This window comes from Indicator indicator, chromosome 6 (assembly GCF_027791375.1).
Source record: "Indicator indicator isolate 239-I01 chromosome 6, UM_Iind_1.1, whole genome shotgun sequence".
In the NCBI taxonomy this organism is placed as follows: Eukaryota; Metazoa; Chordata; class Aves; order Piciformes; family Indicatoridae; genus Indicator; species Indicator indicator.
In genome coordinates, this window is record NC_072015.1 from 18,561,123 (window position 1) to 18,577,631 (window position 16,509).

Consider the following 16,509-nt stretch of genomic DNA (forward strand, 5'->3'; position numbering starts at 1 on the left):
ATCCCACCTAATTGCTGCAGCACATGGACTTCATTCATTACAAAGACACTTGCCTCTCATGACACCCAATGGGCCACATCTGAGAACGGAAATACCTTTCAAAAGCCCCATGGTGTTAGAAAGTGCAGTGCTGGACGAACCAAGCTATTCCACTCAAGTTTGTTTTGGCAGATTTTCAGCTCTCTAGTCTATCCTTGCCTTGTTTTCACACACAGGACTTGGAACAATTCCATTTATCAAGTCTACTGAAATGGAGCATTAAGTTGGCCTCTAAAGTAAGACAAGGAGAAAAAGGAAAAACTCGTGCAATTCAATACCATTAATATTCTCACTACAGTTTTGTGTACAGAACAAAAGTAGAAGGCAGATGGGGAAAAATAGCCAGCATGTTTGAAATCTGAAGACTAGAAGACAACTTTTCAAGCCATGCTACTTGAACAGGACAATGTTACCTAAACATAAAAACTTATTTTTATGAAAAGTCATCATACATAAATAATATCTTGGGATAATTTTTTGTTAAGATAGAAAAGGGAAAGTATGCATATTTTCCATAGTTTGAGTGTTTTATTAGAACTGTCTAAACCAGGCAGTTGCTAGTATTTCTTGTAAGACTGACTAGCTTCCAGTCACGTACATATTCATACATTAATAAACTGACTATAAATATATGTGCTATTAATACATATATACTATATATCCAGCATACATTTTCTAATGGGAATATCAAGTTACTCTGTTACAGTGATTAAAAAGCTATGCTACATTTTACACTGTCTTTCAAGGGAAGCTTCCATCTCACACTTCCTTTAGATATGCTACCAGAAAACAATTATGAAATATGTATGCTTAGATATCTATTTATATAAATAAGAGCTTTCCAAATGCAGAAGAACTTTTGTAACAGCATAGAATAAAAATAAAACAAAAAATAATTGGCTAATCACTATAATTCTTTGAACTCTAAACCTTTTCAAAAAAAGGCAAAATCTTAAATTAAGTTCACAGGATCACAGGATGTTAGGGGTTGGAAGGGACCTCCGAAGCTCATCAAGTCCAACCTCCCTGCCAGAGCAGGACCATAGAATCTAGCACAAGTCATACAGGAATGCATCCAGATGGGTCTTGAAAGTCTCCAGAGAAGGAGACTCCACAACCTCTCTGGTGAGCCTGTTCCAGTGCCCTGTGACCCTCACAGTGAAGAAGTTCCTCCTCATGTAGAGGTGGAAACTCCTGTACTGTAGTTTACATATCCATTGCCCCTTGTCCTATCACAGGGTGCAACTGAGAAGAGCCTGTCCCCTCCCTCTTGACGCTCAGCCCTCAGATATTTATAAACATTTATTAATCCTCCTCTCAATCTTCTCCCAACTAAAAAGCCCTAAGGCTCTCAGCCTCTCCTCATAAGGGATGTGCTCCAGTCCCTTAATCATCCCCACAGCACTCTGTTGGACTCTCTCAAGTAGATCCCTGTCCTTCTTGAACTGGGGAGCCTGAAACTGCATGCAATATTCCAGGTGAGGTCTCACTAGGGCAGAGTAGAGGGAGAGAAGAACCTCCTTTGATCTGCTGGACACTCCTCTTAATGCACCCCAAGACACCATTGGCTCTCTTGGCCACAAGGGCACATTTCTGTCCCATGGATAAGTTGTTATCCACAAGGACTCCCAGGTCCTTCTCCATGGGGCTGCTCTCTAGCAGATCGCCTCCTAACATCTACTGATGCAGTTTATTATTCCTTCCCAGATGCAGGACTCTGCACTTATCCTTGTTGAACCTCATTAGGTTCCTCTCTGCCCAGCTCTTCAGTCTGTCCAAGTCTCACTGAATGGCCTCACAGCCTTCAGGCGTATCAGCCAAGCCTTCCAGTTTGGTATCATCAGCAAACCTGCTGAGCAGACTCTCTGTTCCCTCATCAATGTCATGATGAAGATGTTGAACAGGACTGGACCCAGCACTGATCCCTGGGGGACTCCACTCCAGCTCTCCAGCTGGACTTGACACCATTGACCATCACTCTTTGGACTCTAACCAGTTTCTAATCCATCTAACCAGCTTCTGTTTTCAGGTCTGCAGACCAGCAAGTTGACAGTCACTGTACATTACTTCAACTCTTAACTGTTACATCAAGAAGTCAATTCTTCTACAATCATCAAGAAGTACAAAACATAATTCTTATTCTCCTTTCTATGTCTACATTATGTGCTTCATTAGTGACATGTGTGTTTCACCAGTAATGTAAATAAACATCTTTAACAAGGAAGCCATGGAAAATTGTTTGCCTATCAGTAGAAATTAATCATACAGGACTTGTATAAAGCCTGAGCTCACAACAGACAAGACAGATATTTTGCAGCAGGACAGCATACCAGTAACTCACCACCACAGGAGCTCTTCTGGAAAAGCTTTACTATCCTCTGCAGGTCTCATCTTGAACAACAGGGAGTAATAGCAAAGTCTCAGTACAGATAATATTGCAAGACTGCAAGCAGATGATTTCCTCTGTATTAGCAGGATAAACAGGGCACATTTTCAGTCCATGAACTCATCTACTTTAAGTGTGTTCATTTTCAAAGATTTTCCCCCAGAACAACTCAAGGTTAAGCTACTCGGTTACAGCTTTATGTCTCAAATGAATTTAACCAGACATTTAACATCATCCAAGACAGTTAACTGTTTGTAACTTCAGAGGAAGCAGCAGGTAGATCATAGTGACCACTGTTCACATTCTGTGTTAGGTTTACAATCCAGAAGTCCTCTGAAGATTATAGGAAAAGCAACCCCTGCAGCAGCAGCAACCAAACACGAACAAAACAAACAAAACCCAGTAAGGTTTCTATTTTCTTCTTCCTGTGCACAGTATTTGGTGAGGAATAGTCATGACTGTCACTTAAGCATCAAGCCTCTTCTTCTGTTTGTGGAAGGAGATTGTTTCCTTTACGACTGCCATTGCTTATCATAAGACAATTTTCTCCTCAATAACTATACAATATGGGACATCATTTCATTTCAAATGTGATTATCAAAATCCAAAGCCTGTACCCTCCAGAGAAAAGGTTAAAAAAACCCCTAAACCAACAATAAAATCCACACAATAACAAAAACCTCACACATAAAAAAACCCACACACAAAACCTACAAACCACTCAAGCATTCTTCTGGATGAAACAGCATTCAGGTTTACTTTGCAATTGCACAAATTTCTGCCAGAAAATGCCATTTAATTCTCATCTCTTTCAGATAAGTACTCACTCTGCTTTCCACATGAAAACAGACTAAGTGACATGAGGTGTTTCAAGAAAGCTATCAGCCACTACTTCACATCTTCACCCCTCATACTAAGCTAAGAGAGGGCACCAAAGCCTTCAAGAGACACTGATTTCCCCAGATGGGCAAGCCCAAACCCAGCACTAATAAGTAAAGCAAACATACAACCAAATTAAGCACTGTCCCTAAACTGATCCTCTTAACCTTTAGACCATGTCCAAAAGTGAGGACTCTCAATCTCAGCGAAGATGCTTTGACATGAAGCAAACGCACAGCTCTGAGGGCTCCAGAGAAACTGGTGATTCATTTGCCTTTAATCCTGTGAATACAATCTGTCAAAAATGCCCTATGATTCTAATGGTTAACCATGGTTCTGCAAAGTCGTTTGTCTAGCTATCATTAAAAAAACACCTTAAGGTCTTCGTACTAAGCAACTCCAGCCCAGATAGGCAATGCAATAGAAAAGGGGTGTACATTCCAGCAGCTTCTGTCTCCCACACATCCATCTCACCCTCAACTTGTGAACCTTAGTGCAACCATACTTTATACATCCTTGGAGAGGATTAATTTAATTTTTATTTCCTCTCTGCGTTTGTTTTGGAGGTTTTCAGTGTGAGCAATACATATATGACTAAAATTTGGCAGCCTGTAATAGGATGTGTATCACTTCAACCTGGGCAGCATAGAGTCAGAGAATCACAGTCACAGTACATTAGAGGTTGGAAGGGACCTCAAGAGATCATCAAGTCCAACCCCCCAGCCAAAGAAGGCTCACCTAAGGTAGTCCGCACAGGAGCGCATCCAGGCAGGTTTTGAAAGCCTCCAGGGGAGACTCCACAAACTCTCTGGGCAGCCTGTTCCAGTGCTCCACCACCCTCACGGTAAAGAAGTTTCTCCTCATGTTGAGGTGAAACCCTCTATGTTCAAGTTTGTATCCATTGTTCCTGTGTGCCACCGAAAAAAGATTGGTCCCACCCACCCCTCAGATATTTATAGACATTGATCAGATCCCCTCTGTCTTCTCTTCTTAAGTCTAAATAGCCCCAGGGATCTCAGTCTCTCTTCATAGGGGAGATGCTCAAGTCCCCTAATCATCTTCATGGCTCTCCATTGGACTCTCTCCAGCAGATCCTTATCTCCCTTGAACTGGGGAGCCCAAAACTGGACAGCCCAAAACTGGATACAGTATTCCAGGTACAGTCTCAACAGGGCAGAATAGAGGGGGACAAGAACCTTCCTAGACCTGCTGGACACACTTTGCTTGATGCAGTTAGCCTTGGCCCAACAGTCTAACTTGTCCAGATCCTGATGGAAAGCTTCCCTACCCTCTAGCAGATGGACACAGCCATCTGGGTTGGTGTCATCTGCTGGAGTCCCTTGAAGACAGTCTGGTTATGTCTTTATCATTTAGACCACATTTGCTTCTGTTCTCCAAGGAAAACTACTATGAAAGTTCTTCCTCATGTGAGATAAACAACTGCTCTGCACAGTTTCTGAGGTTTTTGGTGCCACAGAAAGTTTTTACTGCTTAAATTGAAGCTAAGGATCTACTATGAGGATGTGATGGAGGCAGCTACAGATAGGCTACATGCCTATTAAGTCTCCATACTTCACTTTGCTGGAGGGTAACTGAAACTAACTGATCTAAATTGACTACCAAATTTACAAACAATTATCCACAATGCATCTCTAATGAAATCTGGGAAGCTTATGTACACACAAGAGGCCAGAAATCTTCTAGCTCAGTATAGTAGATAGGCTGCTATGGCCAATTGTTTTCCTGTATTAGGAAAAAAAAATCTTATTTAAATATTAAAACAGCAAGTATACTTTGAGGTTTAACAGATACAAACTCTTGAACCATTATCACAGTTCAAGATGAAAGGTAGCCTTAAATATTAGAAGAAACACCACCATGGAAAGTCACTGAATATGCAACAGGCATAACACTATACCAGAAGTTATACATTCAAGGGTGGCTGATAAACACTAGAAGAATATGTAGACTGCTAATCACCAGATGATATCCATGCTCATAATTTTACTTATAATTCCACTCTAGTCTACTGTAACTGCTTAAACCAGCAGTGATCCAGCAGTCAGAATTAACAGGAAAGTAAGAATTACAATTATCCATTCTTGCACTTCCAGTTTCATCAACCAGTCTCAGTACATGCTTCTCAGGGGAAATCTGAGGAATACTGGCAGAAACAAGGAGATGCCAAACTTCTGTAACTGGAGAAAAACACAGTAGGAAGCACTGTGGTGCAGTAGCCAGAATAAAGAACAGAATGAGTCATCAACTCTAAGCAGATATTCTCAAGCATGATGCTAGTTTTGGCATAAAAATTATGCAGTCATTTGACAAGCTGACATAAAAAGATAAGATACAGAAAAGTAAGGTAGGATATTTTGTGTGATAAATTTAAACAGCACCCTAACAATGATGGTCAAGTTAAAGGCAAAAACTTGCTGTTTCAATTTTATTTCATTATTTCAGTCAAGTGCTAAAATTAATCTGGATGAACTTGCTAATGTCAGTTCATAAATTCTAGAAAAGGGATAAGCCTAGTATTTAAATATACATTATCAGGTTGTATATATTCATTCAAGAACAATGGCTATTAGACTAGCAAAAGACAAGCAATCAGATGCTTCAAGATGACTTTTCACTTTTAAGGGATGGAAACTACTTCAAATACCTGGCATAGGCAATAACTAACAAACAACAGAATCTCCCTGTGATAACAGTATTTAAGTAGTTTGGTGCAGCGTTTTATGGAAAGAACTACATTTGGGATTGTGCCTTTCTCAAAATCCAATTTGCAGGTAATTGAATAAACTGTAATCACGCCCACCAAGTGTGGCAGTACATCCAAAACCCCTCCCCACGAAGTCAGGATGGGGGGAAAACAGTGAGGCATGGGAAAAGGGAGCAGGAGGAAGGCTGTGGTCGGTGGCCCTTTTCCCCAAGCCACACGGCAGGAACAGACCCCCATGCCAGCACAAGCCTGGGCACGTTTAAGCAGAGCCATGCCTTCTGGTACTGTTTGAGACACAAGTTAGGATGAGTGTTTAAATAAGTGAGCTGCAGGGCACGCTCTCGCTCTTGGGTTTTTTTCTCCACACATGTGGATTATAAGCAGCAGCGGTTCCGGGAGGATTTTCCAATAAAAAGGGACACCAGAGTAATTCCCACAATCAGCAAGCAGCATTGAGAGGCATGGATATATTCCTGGAGTCTCCAGGAAATACCTGCCTTTTGTTAGTAAGGGGAACATACTGCTTTTGGATTTATCTTTTCCAAATACTATTTTCTCGAACTATTTGCAACCATTCCAATATTCTGAAGATATTCCCAACTGAACATAAGAACCTGTATAAATATTTCATAACTTTTTAGTTACGTTGGTGGTGGAGCTAAATTAATAAAAATTTATATTTTTATTAATTCCCCACCTCACCCCTCTTTATTCACAACACCAAGCATCAGACCTCACTTTGGAAAAGCTAATGCCATTTTTTAACGTTTGGATCATTTCTCTTTAACTGTTAGTGCATTTTCTCCAGTAGGTCTCACATTTCTGGCAGCAAATCAAATAAGACTGCAGTTTTATGTACCTTTGCAATTTGTTTCTAGTATTGTTTATGCAAGTTTTAAACATTTGGCTATAGCATTTCAGTACAAATTAGCCAGAATAACATAAGGCTTCAATTTACAGCTTTAACTTTGCCAGTGTCCTAACTACTTTTGCCTTGCATTTAAACTCTGATTTAAATACTGGTTGCAATGGTGTTGTTGCAATTAGCAGAACAGTTTTGCAGGAATGCTGCCTATTAGATACCAAAAGTATAACAAGATGTGGTGAAACAAAAAAAATAATGCTTAAGAACAACCTCTATACTACTTTGTACATTCACATAGTGCTCAAGGTAATGAATTATATTAGAATATGCATTCAGATATGTTGATTAAAAGGAATTCAAAAACTGATCTCTGTTTATTCTGACAAAGTGTTTACGGTTTGGGATTTATTAACTGTCACGTCTCCCAACCCTTTTCATTTTTCACCAGTATTTTGGCTACAAATGATTCTGTTTTGGCACATCCAGCAATGCAACATTTCACTTTTCTAGAAAATTCCACTGCTACAAAAGTAAAACACACCCCAGAAAACACACCTAGCTGCCAATTTCACTACCAACTCAAATCAGCCCCAGTTAATTCAAAGCTAACTGAGTTTCAGCCCAGTTCCAACTAAGCAGGGGCAAGCACAGACATTCATATCAAATTCAGATATGGTCTGGTATGTGGAAGTCTGCTTAGACAGTACTTCAATGAAACCAAGAGCCCAAATTCCCAGTAAGAGGCACTTCAATGACACAAGGACAGATATAAATAGGACTGCTATCATAAGAATTAGGAATTATGCATATGCTTGCATGCATCCAGAAAGAACACATATAGGTTTCATTTCCAATACTGGGTTGGTAAGCTTCTAATGTTAAACAGAAAATTAGAGGAAAAAATATTAAAGAACTGAAGGGGGACAAGATTTCTTAACAGGTATCAGATGTAGGAAGGAATCAAAAGAGTTCTTTCTCCCCAAAGGATTGTCAAGAAAAATTGCTTGGAAAACAGCATCTTTTTTTCAGCAATAGTCTTTCGTCACAACACTTAATTAGCTCGATGTCCTGAGAGGATACACAAACCACTCCAAACCTTCAAAGGAACTCCAGTTTATTAAACATAGCTCCCTACTTATGATGCAAATCTTAATACACAGAAGAGTTGCCTATTACCAAACTGGTTCCCTAAGATTTTTAACCTCCTCTGAAACACCAGACTCATTCAGTAGAAAAGGACCCATTCCATCTTTCCAAAATTTTTTATGGTGCCCATAACTGGGCATACCACGAGGTCTCCTCCTCTCAAATCCACTGAATAAATTAAAAATTAGTTGGAGATCTAGAAGACACCCAGCTTTTAAAAGAATTTGATTATGAAGCCAAGAGAAATTAACAGAATGATGCATGTCCTCCCTGAAAATATTCTGTAACAAGTACTTTGTTGCCTCACTTGTAAGGTGAAATGAACGACATACAACCCAAATCTTTCTGTGTTCAAGAAATGCCACTTAATATACCCCCTTGTAGAGTAGTGATAAACTTTTTCTGATTATTATTCTGATTAGAGCTCAAGTTTTTCTAGAAAAGAAGTTTCCTGTAGAGCTAAGATACCACAAATTTTCTATACCTTTGAGTATGAAAGCCAAGACACAGTATGCCAGCTGTGTCTATCATTCTTGGACACAGAAAATAAGAATGCAAAATGACTGCTTTCAGAGATTGCACATATTGATAAAGCTCAAGCTGTCTTTCCACAGTTCATAAAATTTTCAAAAGTAGCTTCTTATTCCATCATTCACTGTAGTCTTCTAAAATTCCTTCAGTATCTTAAGTCTCAAAAGAAAGAAAGGTATGGCTGGACACTCTATTTCCACTTTACTCAATTAGCTATTAATTAGACATTAATTCACTTACAGTTGTTGTAGCATAAAGCAGTGTAGTAATAGCAGCAGTAAAATTCCAGTGATTTTGAAAGTCGCCTGAAGGTATTTTCTTAAGAAATTATTAGAAGAGGATAGCAAATGCATGAAGGACTTTTGTTATTATTACAAAACAAAACAAACAAACAAAAGCCAAAAACCCCAAAACTGAAGGGGCTAACTTCTCTTGAAAAACTTAGCCAGTTTCAGGTACTTAAGTAGCTGGTGTTTCTAAAATTGAAAAGTTAAGTCTATTCTGTATTTCTATATTCAGAATAGTACAAGTCCTACTAAGAGCTTCTAAATTCATAAAAGTTGCCACCATCTGTAACTCTTACCTTCAGGTATTTTGGGGGGATTGGATTTCTTTCTGCTGGATTGGGGAGGGTGTTGTTTCTCTGCCTTCTTGTCATTGTTTTGTTGTGTTGGTTTTGGCTTGCCTTTTCCTTGGCATTTTGTGGTTTGGTTGCATTTTTTAAATTGTTTTGGTTTTTCTGGGTTGGTTGGTTTGTTGGTTTGGTTTGTCTGTTTGACATCAGCAGAATGAAAGCCAGTACTGAGAGAAGGCTAGATCCCAATTCATAGAATCACAGAAAGTATCCATTTGGAAGACACCTCAAAGATCATACAGTCCAACCCTCGACCCAATTTAGGGTCAATCCTAAATCATGTCCCTAAGCACCAGGTTCACACACTGCTTTAACATCTCCAGGGATAGTGACTCCACCACTGCCCTGGGCAGACCATTCCAATGTTTTAGAACCCTCTCTGTGAAGAAATATTTCCTAGCATCCAGCCTCAAATTCCCCTGGCTCAGCTTGAAAACATTTTCTCTAGTCCTCTCGCTTGACACCAAGGAGAAGAGGCTGTCCCCTTCCCCTCTCCAACCTCCCTTCAGGTAGTTGTAGAGAGCAATGAGGTCTCCCCTTAGCCTCCTCTGCTCCAGACTGAACAACCCCAGCTCCCTCAGACACTCCTCATAGGCCAGGTGCTCCAAGCCCTTCACCAGCCTCATTGCCCTTCTCTGGACATGCTCCAGAACCTCAATGCCCTTGTAGTGAGAGACCTAGAAATGAACACAGTACTCAAGGCGTGGCCTCACCAGTGCTGAGTACAGAGGGATGGTCACCTCCCTGTTCCTGCTGGCCACACTGTTTCTAACACAAGCCAGGATGCCATTGGCTTTCTTGGCCACCTGGGCACACTGCTGACTCAAATTTAATCGACTGTCAACCAGTACCCCCAGGTCCCTCTTCAAGTCGCAGGTTTCCAACCACAAATCCCCAAGGCTGTAGCTTACCATGGGGTTGTTGTGACCCAGGTGCAGGACCTGGCACTTGGCCTTATTAAATTTCATACAGTTAGCTTTGGCCCATTGGTCTAATCTGTCTAAGTCCCTAATCTTTAGCATATTGACACAGCCACCCATCTTAGTGTCATCTGCAAATTTACTAAGAGTGCACTCAATCCCCTCATCCAGATCATTGATAAAGATATTCAAGAGAACAGGCCCCAGTACTGAACCCTGGGGGACACCACTAGTAACTGGGAGCCAGCCAGATTTAACTCCATTCGCCACCACTCTTTAGGCCCAGATGTCCAGCCAGTTTTTAAACCAATGCAGAGCACACTATTCCAAGCCTTGTGCCACGAGTTTCTGAAGGAGAATGCTGTGGCAGATAGTGTCAAATGTTTTAATAAAGACCAGGTAGACGACGTCCATGGCACTTCCCTCATCCACTAGGCAGGTCACCTGGTCATAGAAGGCGATCAGCTTAGTCAGACAGGATCTGCTTTTCATAAACCCTGGTGCCTGGTTGTCTTGTAAGTGCCTTGTGATGGCACTCAGGATGATCTGCTCTGTGACCTTTCCTGGAACCGAGGTCAGACTGATTGGCCTGTAGTTCCCCAGATCATCCTTACAGTTTTCTTGTAGATGGGTGTCACATTTGCCAGCCTCCAGTCAACTAGGACCTCCCTGATTAGCCAGGACTGTTGACAAATAATAGTGAGTGGCTTGGTGAGCACATCTGCCAGCTCCTTAAGTATCGTTGGGTGGATCCCATCAGGTCCTATAGACTTGTGCACATCTAAGTAGCACAATAGACCATTGATCATTTCCTCCTGGATTATGAAGGCTGCTTTCTGCTCTCCATCTCTGTCTTCCAGTTCCAGGGGCTGAACCATCATGGAGCAATTGGTGTCACTGACAAATACTGAGGCAAAATAGCGTTTAGCAGCTCAGCATTTTCCTTGTCTTTGGTCATCAGGTTCCCTCCTTCATTATCCAGTAGTGAGTGGAGGTTCTCCCTAGCTCTTCTTTTACTGTTAACATACTTAAAAAAGCTCTTTTTATTCTCTTCAATGACACTGGCCAGATTGAGTTTGTGTTGAACTTGGGCCTTTCTGATTTTCTCCCCACATATCCTTGCATGAGTCTGGTACTCTTCCTGAGTTGCCTGCCCCTCTTTCCACAGCCAGCAGACTTTCCTTTTCTTCCTGAGTTCTACCCAAAGCTCCCTACTTAGCTATGGCTTAGAAGCACTGCAACAGTGCCAGTGAAAGGCCAATGGGCACACCACACTGCACACCTCTGGAGGCACTGCTCCTGCCCCTCAGGGGGTGATGGAGGAACAGCAGCTTCCAGGAGACCATATGCTAGCAGCACATCTAAGGGCTCCAGTCGGTATGCTCACACAGTCTGCCTACTCCGTGCTGTGCATGCCATCTGCCAGCTCCACACTGTCCTTTGCCCAGCTCCTGATGCCACTCCCTTTCACACTACCTATGTAGTCTGCACAGCTCCCTCTGCCCATGCCTTTCTGCCAGCTCCACACTGCTCCTTTTCTGCCACTTCCACAGAGGAACCCTTTATCATAGTGTGCACCTCCTGCCAAGAATTTGGGACTGTTCCTGTGATAATTCTGCAAGCTGAATTCAGGGAATTGTGATACCTCTTCCTTTGCTCTCCAACTCTCTCTTCCTCTCTTTCTCTCTCTACTTTTGCCTCTCCTTTTCCTTCTCATTTTCCTTCTGCTCTGGTCCAATCTAATAAACCCAATTCATCAGCCGTTTGCTGTCAGTTTGCCTTTATTTACTCCAAGGGAATTATCTGAATCTTGACATGACCCTCCGCTGCTGACCCAGGGTTGGTACCTAGGACACATACATCTCACCACACACAAGACATGGCTCATTCATTGGACAGCATATGGTGCTGTGAATTTACAATGCAGAGTCAAAGCAAAGGACAGAATTGGTATACTCTTTCCCTGCAATAAACAAACCAGTCTTGTGGTGAAGAGCAAGACACACTGACCAATCTCTGTGGTGGGCAGGTACTATTGTATCATCGTAAGCAAATACTGGAGCATGCAGTGCTATAAAGCTAAATTCAACTAACAGTTACAAAATGTTATGTGAACACCACATTGACAAAACATAATTGCAACTATTTGTGCAGCACCTAACACGCTTGGACTCATTGTCTAAGTCTGTTCACCTAGGCTTCAGCAAGACAAGTCCTGCTTCATGAACCTCGTGGCTTTCTATGTTGTTTTCTTTAACGGTTTTCTCTTAGCCTTCAAAGACACTCTTGTAAAAACCTGGAACAATATGCTTTGATTTAATAGAGCAGATCTACTCACACATAAGGTGGCAGCAGGGAAGGATAGACATCTCTCTGTCCGTAGGCCAGCTAATGCAACATTGTATTAATGACACATAAGATATCTCCTTCCCCCAGATATCAAAAAACTAGTACTGGATGATCACATGCTCCAGTAACTGTAGGTGTGTTGATCTCATTAAATCCTTGACAGCTCTTCACATCCATAGCTATACTCTTGAAAGACTGGCACAAACAACTCACATTTTCATGGTGTTCACAATGTGAAAATAAGAGGCTGACATTTAACCTATAATGCATGCAAAAAAGTTTCCATTAATTACATTCTTTGAAAATAAATTCAAAATCAGATCACATCAAATCTTATCTATAAAAGCCTTTGCTTAAAGAGTAACATGCAAAATTACTCAAACCCTCTATCTTTTTGTTTTTCAGAAGTATCTTAAATATTTTCCACAAGCTTAAATCAGAAACTGCATCAGGTAAGAATGGAAATTTTAACAGGAAGGAGAACTGTTTTTCACTTTCTAGTAATGTGTTGGTACTGCACACAGAAGGAATGAGCAGGAGGGGTTCCACTGTTAGGGTTATTTTGGGGGGCCTGACCTGGGTAATGAGTACCAGATGCCTACCTTCACTGGTAGCTGCATTCTTCTGGGCTTTGGTGGGTGTGTGATCTGTACTTGAACTCACGTCGGATGAGATGCTTGAGCTGCCTTTGCCTGCAAAGGGAGAAAGAAGTGTAAAGGGTGGGAAAGAAACAAATATAATATCAGCAGAAAAACAGGAAGATCTTCCACATCACACCATGGAATGATTTCAGGAAGTTTTCATCTAAGTTTAAAGCACCTGATGTGCTACAGCATGCTGTGGTAAGAGCTAACCACATTATAGTTTACAGAACGTCTACCTTTACATGTGCTGTGGCTGCAAACAGGCTCCTGTGACACAGAGGCTATCATCATGTATTTGCTAAGCTCCACTGGAAATGAAAAAATTGTGATTACCAACATTAGGAGAATTTTCATGGTCACTTTTCAATTCAAGTATCTCTGACACAGGTCAGAACAAAGGGACACTGACTCTCATCAGCACTCAGGGTTATTCAGGTCACTTGGTCAAGTGAAAATGAAAGTGAGGTATCTGCTGTTTCCTCCTATACCATGATCACTGCTTGGTGTAATGCAACAGTTTAAAAACAACTTCTACAGTTGCTGGTCTTCAGCTTTCACTTCATATCCTCAAAATGGAAGAAATGGATGTTTCTTCTATTATCTTCAAGACCTCAGACCTACATGCAGGATGTCAAACCAAGTACGAGTTACCAAGAAAAGAAATGCAACTACAGAGAAAACATTAACCAAGAGAGACAACATGGAAGAGCTAAGAGGGATAAAGCAAAGTTGTCTTTTCGTTTACTTGTGAGGATCTAAAAGCGAGTCACTTCTGTTTCCCTTTGCTTAATCTCAGTAACTACTAATAGGGAATACATCCTGCTCTGCAGCAGGAACCAGATCACTTAATCAGCAATATGTGAGATTAATTCTAGAGAGAAAAAGTCATGAATACTGTTACACTTTAAGTAATCACCTATTTCACAGTATCACAGTATATCAGAGGTTGGAAGGGACCTCAAGAGATCATCAGGTCCAATCCCCATGCCAGAGCAGCATCACTTAGGGTAGTCTGCACAGGAATGCATCCAGGTGGGTTTTGAAAGTCTTCAGAGGAGACTCCCCCTGGGCAGCCTGTTCCAGTGCTCTGTCACCCTCACTGTAAAGAAGTTTCTCCTCATGTTGAGGTGAAATCTTCTATGTTCTAGTTTGAACCCATTGTTCCTTGTCCTATCACTGTGAGCCACAAAAAGAGCCTGGCCCCCTCCACTTGACACCCGCCCCTCAGATATTTATAGACATTGTTCAGATCCCCTCTCAGTCTTCTCTTCTCAAGACTAAACAGCCCCAGGGATCTCAGTCTCTCTTCATAGGGGAGATGCTCAAGTCCCCTAATCATCCTCATGGCTCTCTGTTGGATTCTCTCCAGCAGGTCTCTGTCTCTCTTGAACTGGGGAGCCCAAAACTGGACACAGTATTCCAGGTGTGGTCTCACCAGGGCACAAATACTGAATCAGTGAAGCTTTCAAGATGGGTTTTGAACCAAAATTAGGCTGTATGCAGAAAGCTAGCTGACACCACATTTCTGTCACTTAAGTAAAACTATAATCATAGGAATGTTAGCAAGAGACTTTTCTGATCTGTTATTTCAATCAAGCATTCCTTGGGTTTCTGGGTTACAGTATGCCTGGTTTTCATAACATTTAGATGTAAGGAGGTCTGCTTTTTAAAAGGTGCCACAACAGAACAAAGATTTAACCTTTAATGGGAAACAACTGGAGAATGTGCAAACGTAGGTTGCTTCACAAGCAAGCTACTGCCACTTAATCCGTTAGCCAGCCCTAGAGAATCATTCTCAACGTGAAGTTGCTAAAGTTAACATGCTCTGATTTGAGACATTATTTTGGAAAGAATGCATATTTAAAAGGCCAGAAAGAAGTTAAAAATATATGGTTGAGGTTAGTAGCTGAGTAAGGTGAAAAAAAAAAAAAAGTGTATTTTCAGTGATTCACTAACTGCTTTTTGCATTTCTTTAAGAAGCTAAGCAAACCCAAGAAGCAGTGCCTCTAGAATATCACTTCAATTGCTTTTAAACTGTGACATGTGTTGGGAGTAATGGAGTGTGGTCTTTACAGAAAGAACTGCCCCAAAATAGCTCTCCAGATAAAGGAACCACAGTTATGGTAGGGAAAAAAAAAAAAAAAAGACAAAAAGATGAGAAAAGAGAATGCTAAATAAACAAAACAAAACCAAACACAACAACCAACAAAAACCCAAACAAACCAACCAACAACAAAAACCCAAAGTAATTTTGGGGTGGAAAGAGAAGCCAGTGATACCAAACACAGCAGAGTTCAAAACTGATGTCTGTTTCATAGGTTGTTTTCACAAAGTGAATGCTTCATGCCTCTTCCAGTAACATTGATAAAATTTGTTTACACCACATACATGCAAGCCTACAAAAGCACAACAGAAATCTTTTACCCATTGGAGGGTGCTGACTGCCAGTACATCTGATAGCATAGTCTCATATTTACTATTGCATGCTTCTGCAGAATCTGTGAAACACCAGATATTAGTCTAAATATTTACCATTTAAATCAATTGAATTTTAAGACATTAATTTATTGGGACAAGTGAAAACTAAAAATCAAGAAAAAAAGAATTCATAGCGGTCACTGCTTCGGTTGGATAACAGTTCTTCCTGCAATTTGACAGTAGCAAAATATTAGAAGTATAGAATCTTCCCTTACTGCATACAACACCCAAATAAGCTTTCATCCTCACTTTCTACTCTGAAAGTCTCCACTGAGGTGGACGGGAAGCTGGAGATACTTTCTAGTGAATTTTCAATATTTGAAACTGACTAACAGACAAATCTATTCTTTTAGTGCAAAACAATGCTATTCACTTCTAATAGGCTAGATTTGGCTACTGCAGACTCATGTACACATGCAAGAGCTAACAAGTAAGATTATGTAAGTGTCCTCCAAACAGCCTGGGTTTGTTCGCAGAGGACAGAACACCCTCAGCAAGTTCCCAGATGGCACAAAACATGGAAGGATAGTTGATACACTAAGAGGACCTGCTCAGGCTGAGAAAAAATGGGCTAACAAGAACCTCAGGAAGTTAGTTCAACAGAAGAAAATTCCAAGTCCTACATTTGGGGAAGAACGTGCAGGGCTGATGGGCTGGCCCCTGAGGAGGGCTGGGTCCAGCCGGCTCCAACAACCCCACTGCAGGGCACAGCTGAGTCCTTCAGCCACAGGCAGGTACCTCAGAGTATCAAAGCCTTGTGACACTGCCTCTTTGCACTGCCTTTTAAAATCAGCATTAAAATAAGATTCAACAAGGCATCTCCAAGGTAAAGCTGTAATACCAAGGGCAATAAGGATTGATTTAATTCTGATGTAAATATGACCATGAAAGTTCTGCAGCTAGTAAGATGCAA

The 16,509-nt window shown here is 41.1% G+C and overlaps 1 protein-coding gene across 1 annotated transcript in view; it reads right to left on the minus strand.

The window, feature by feature from the left end:
- Positions 1-13,158, minus strand: part of FBXL7 (F-box and leucine rich repeat protein 7) — a 103,025-nt gene extending 89,867 nt beyond the window's left edge. Inside the window, exon 1 of the mRNA XM_054381913.1 lies at positions 13,077-13,158. The gene's annotated coding sequence lies outside the window, so the exon portion shown is untranslated. The remainder of the gene's footprint in view (positions 1-13,076) is intronic.
- Between the last annotated feature and the right edge of the window lie 3,351 nt (positions 13,159-16,509).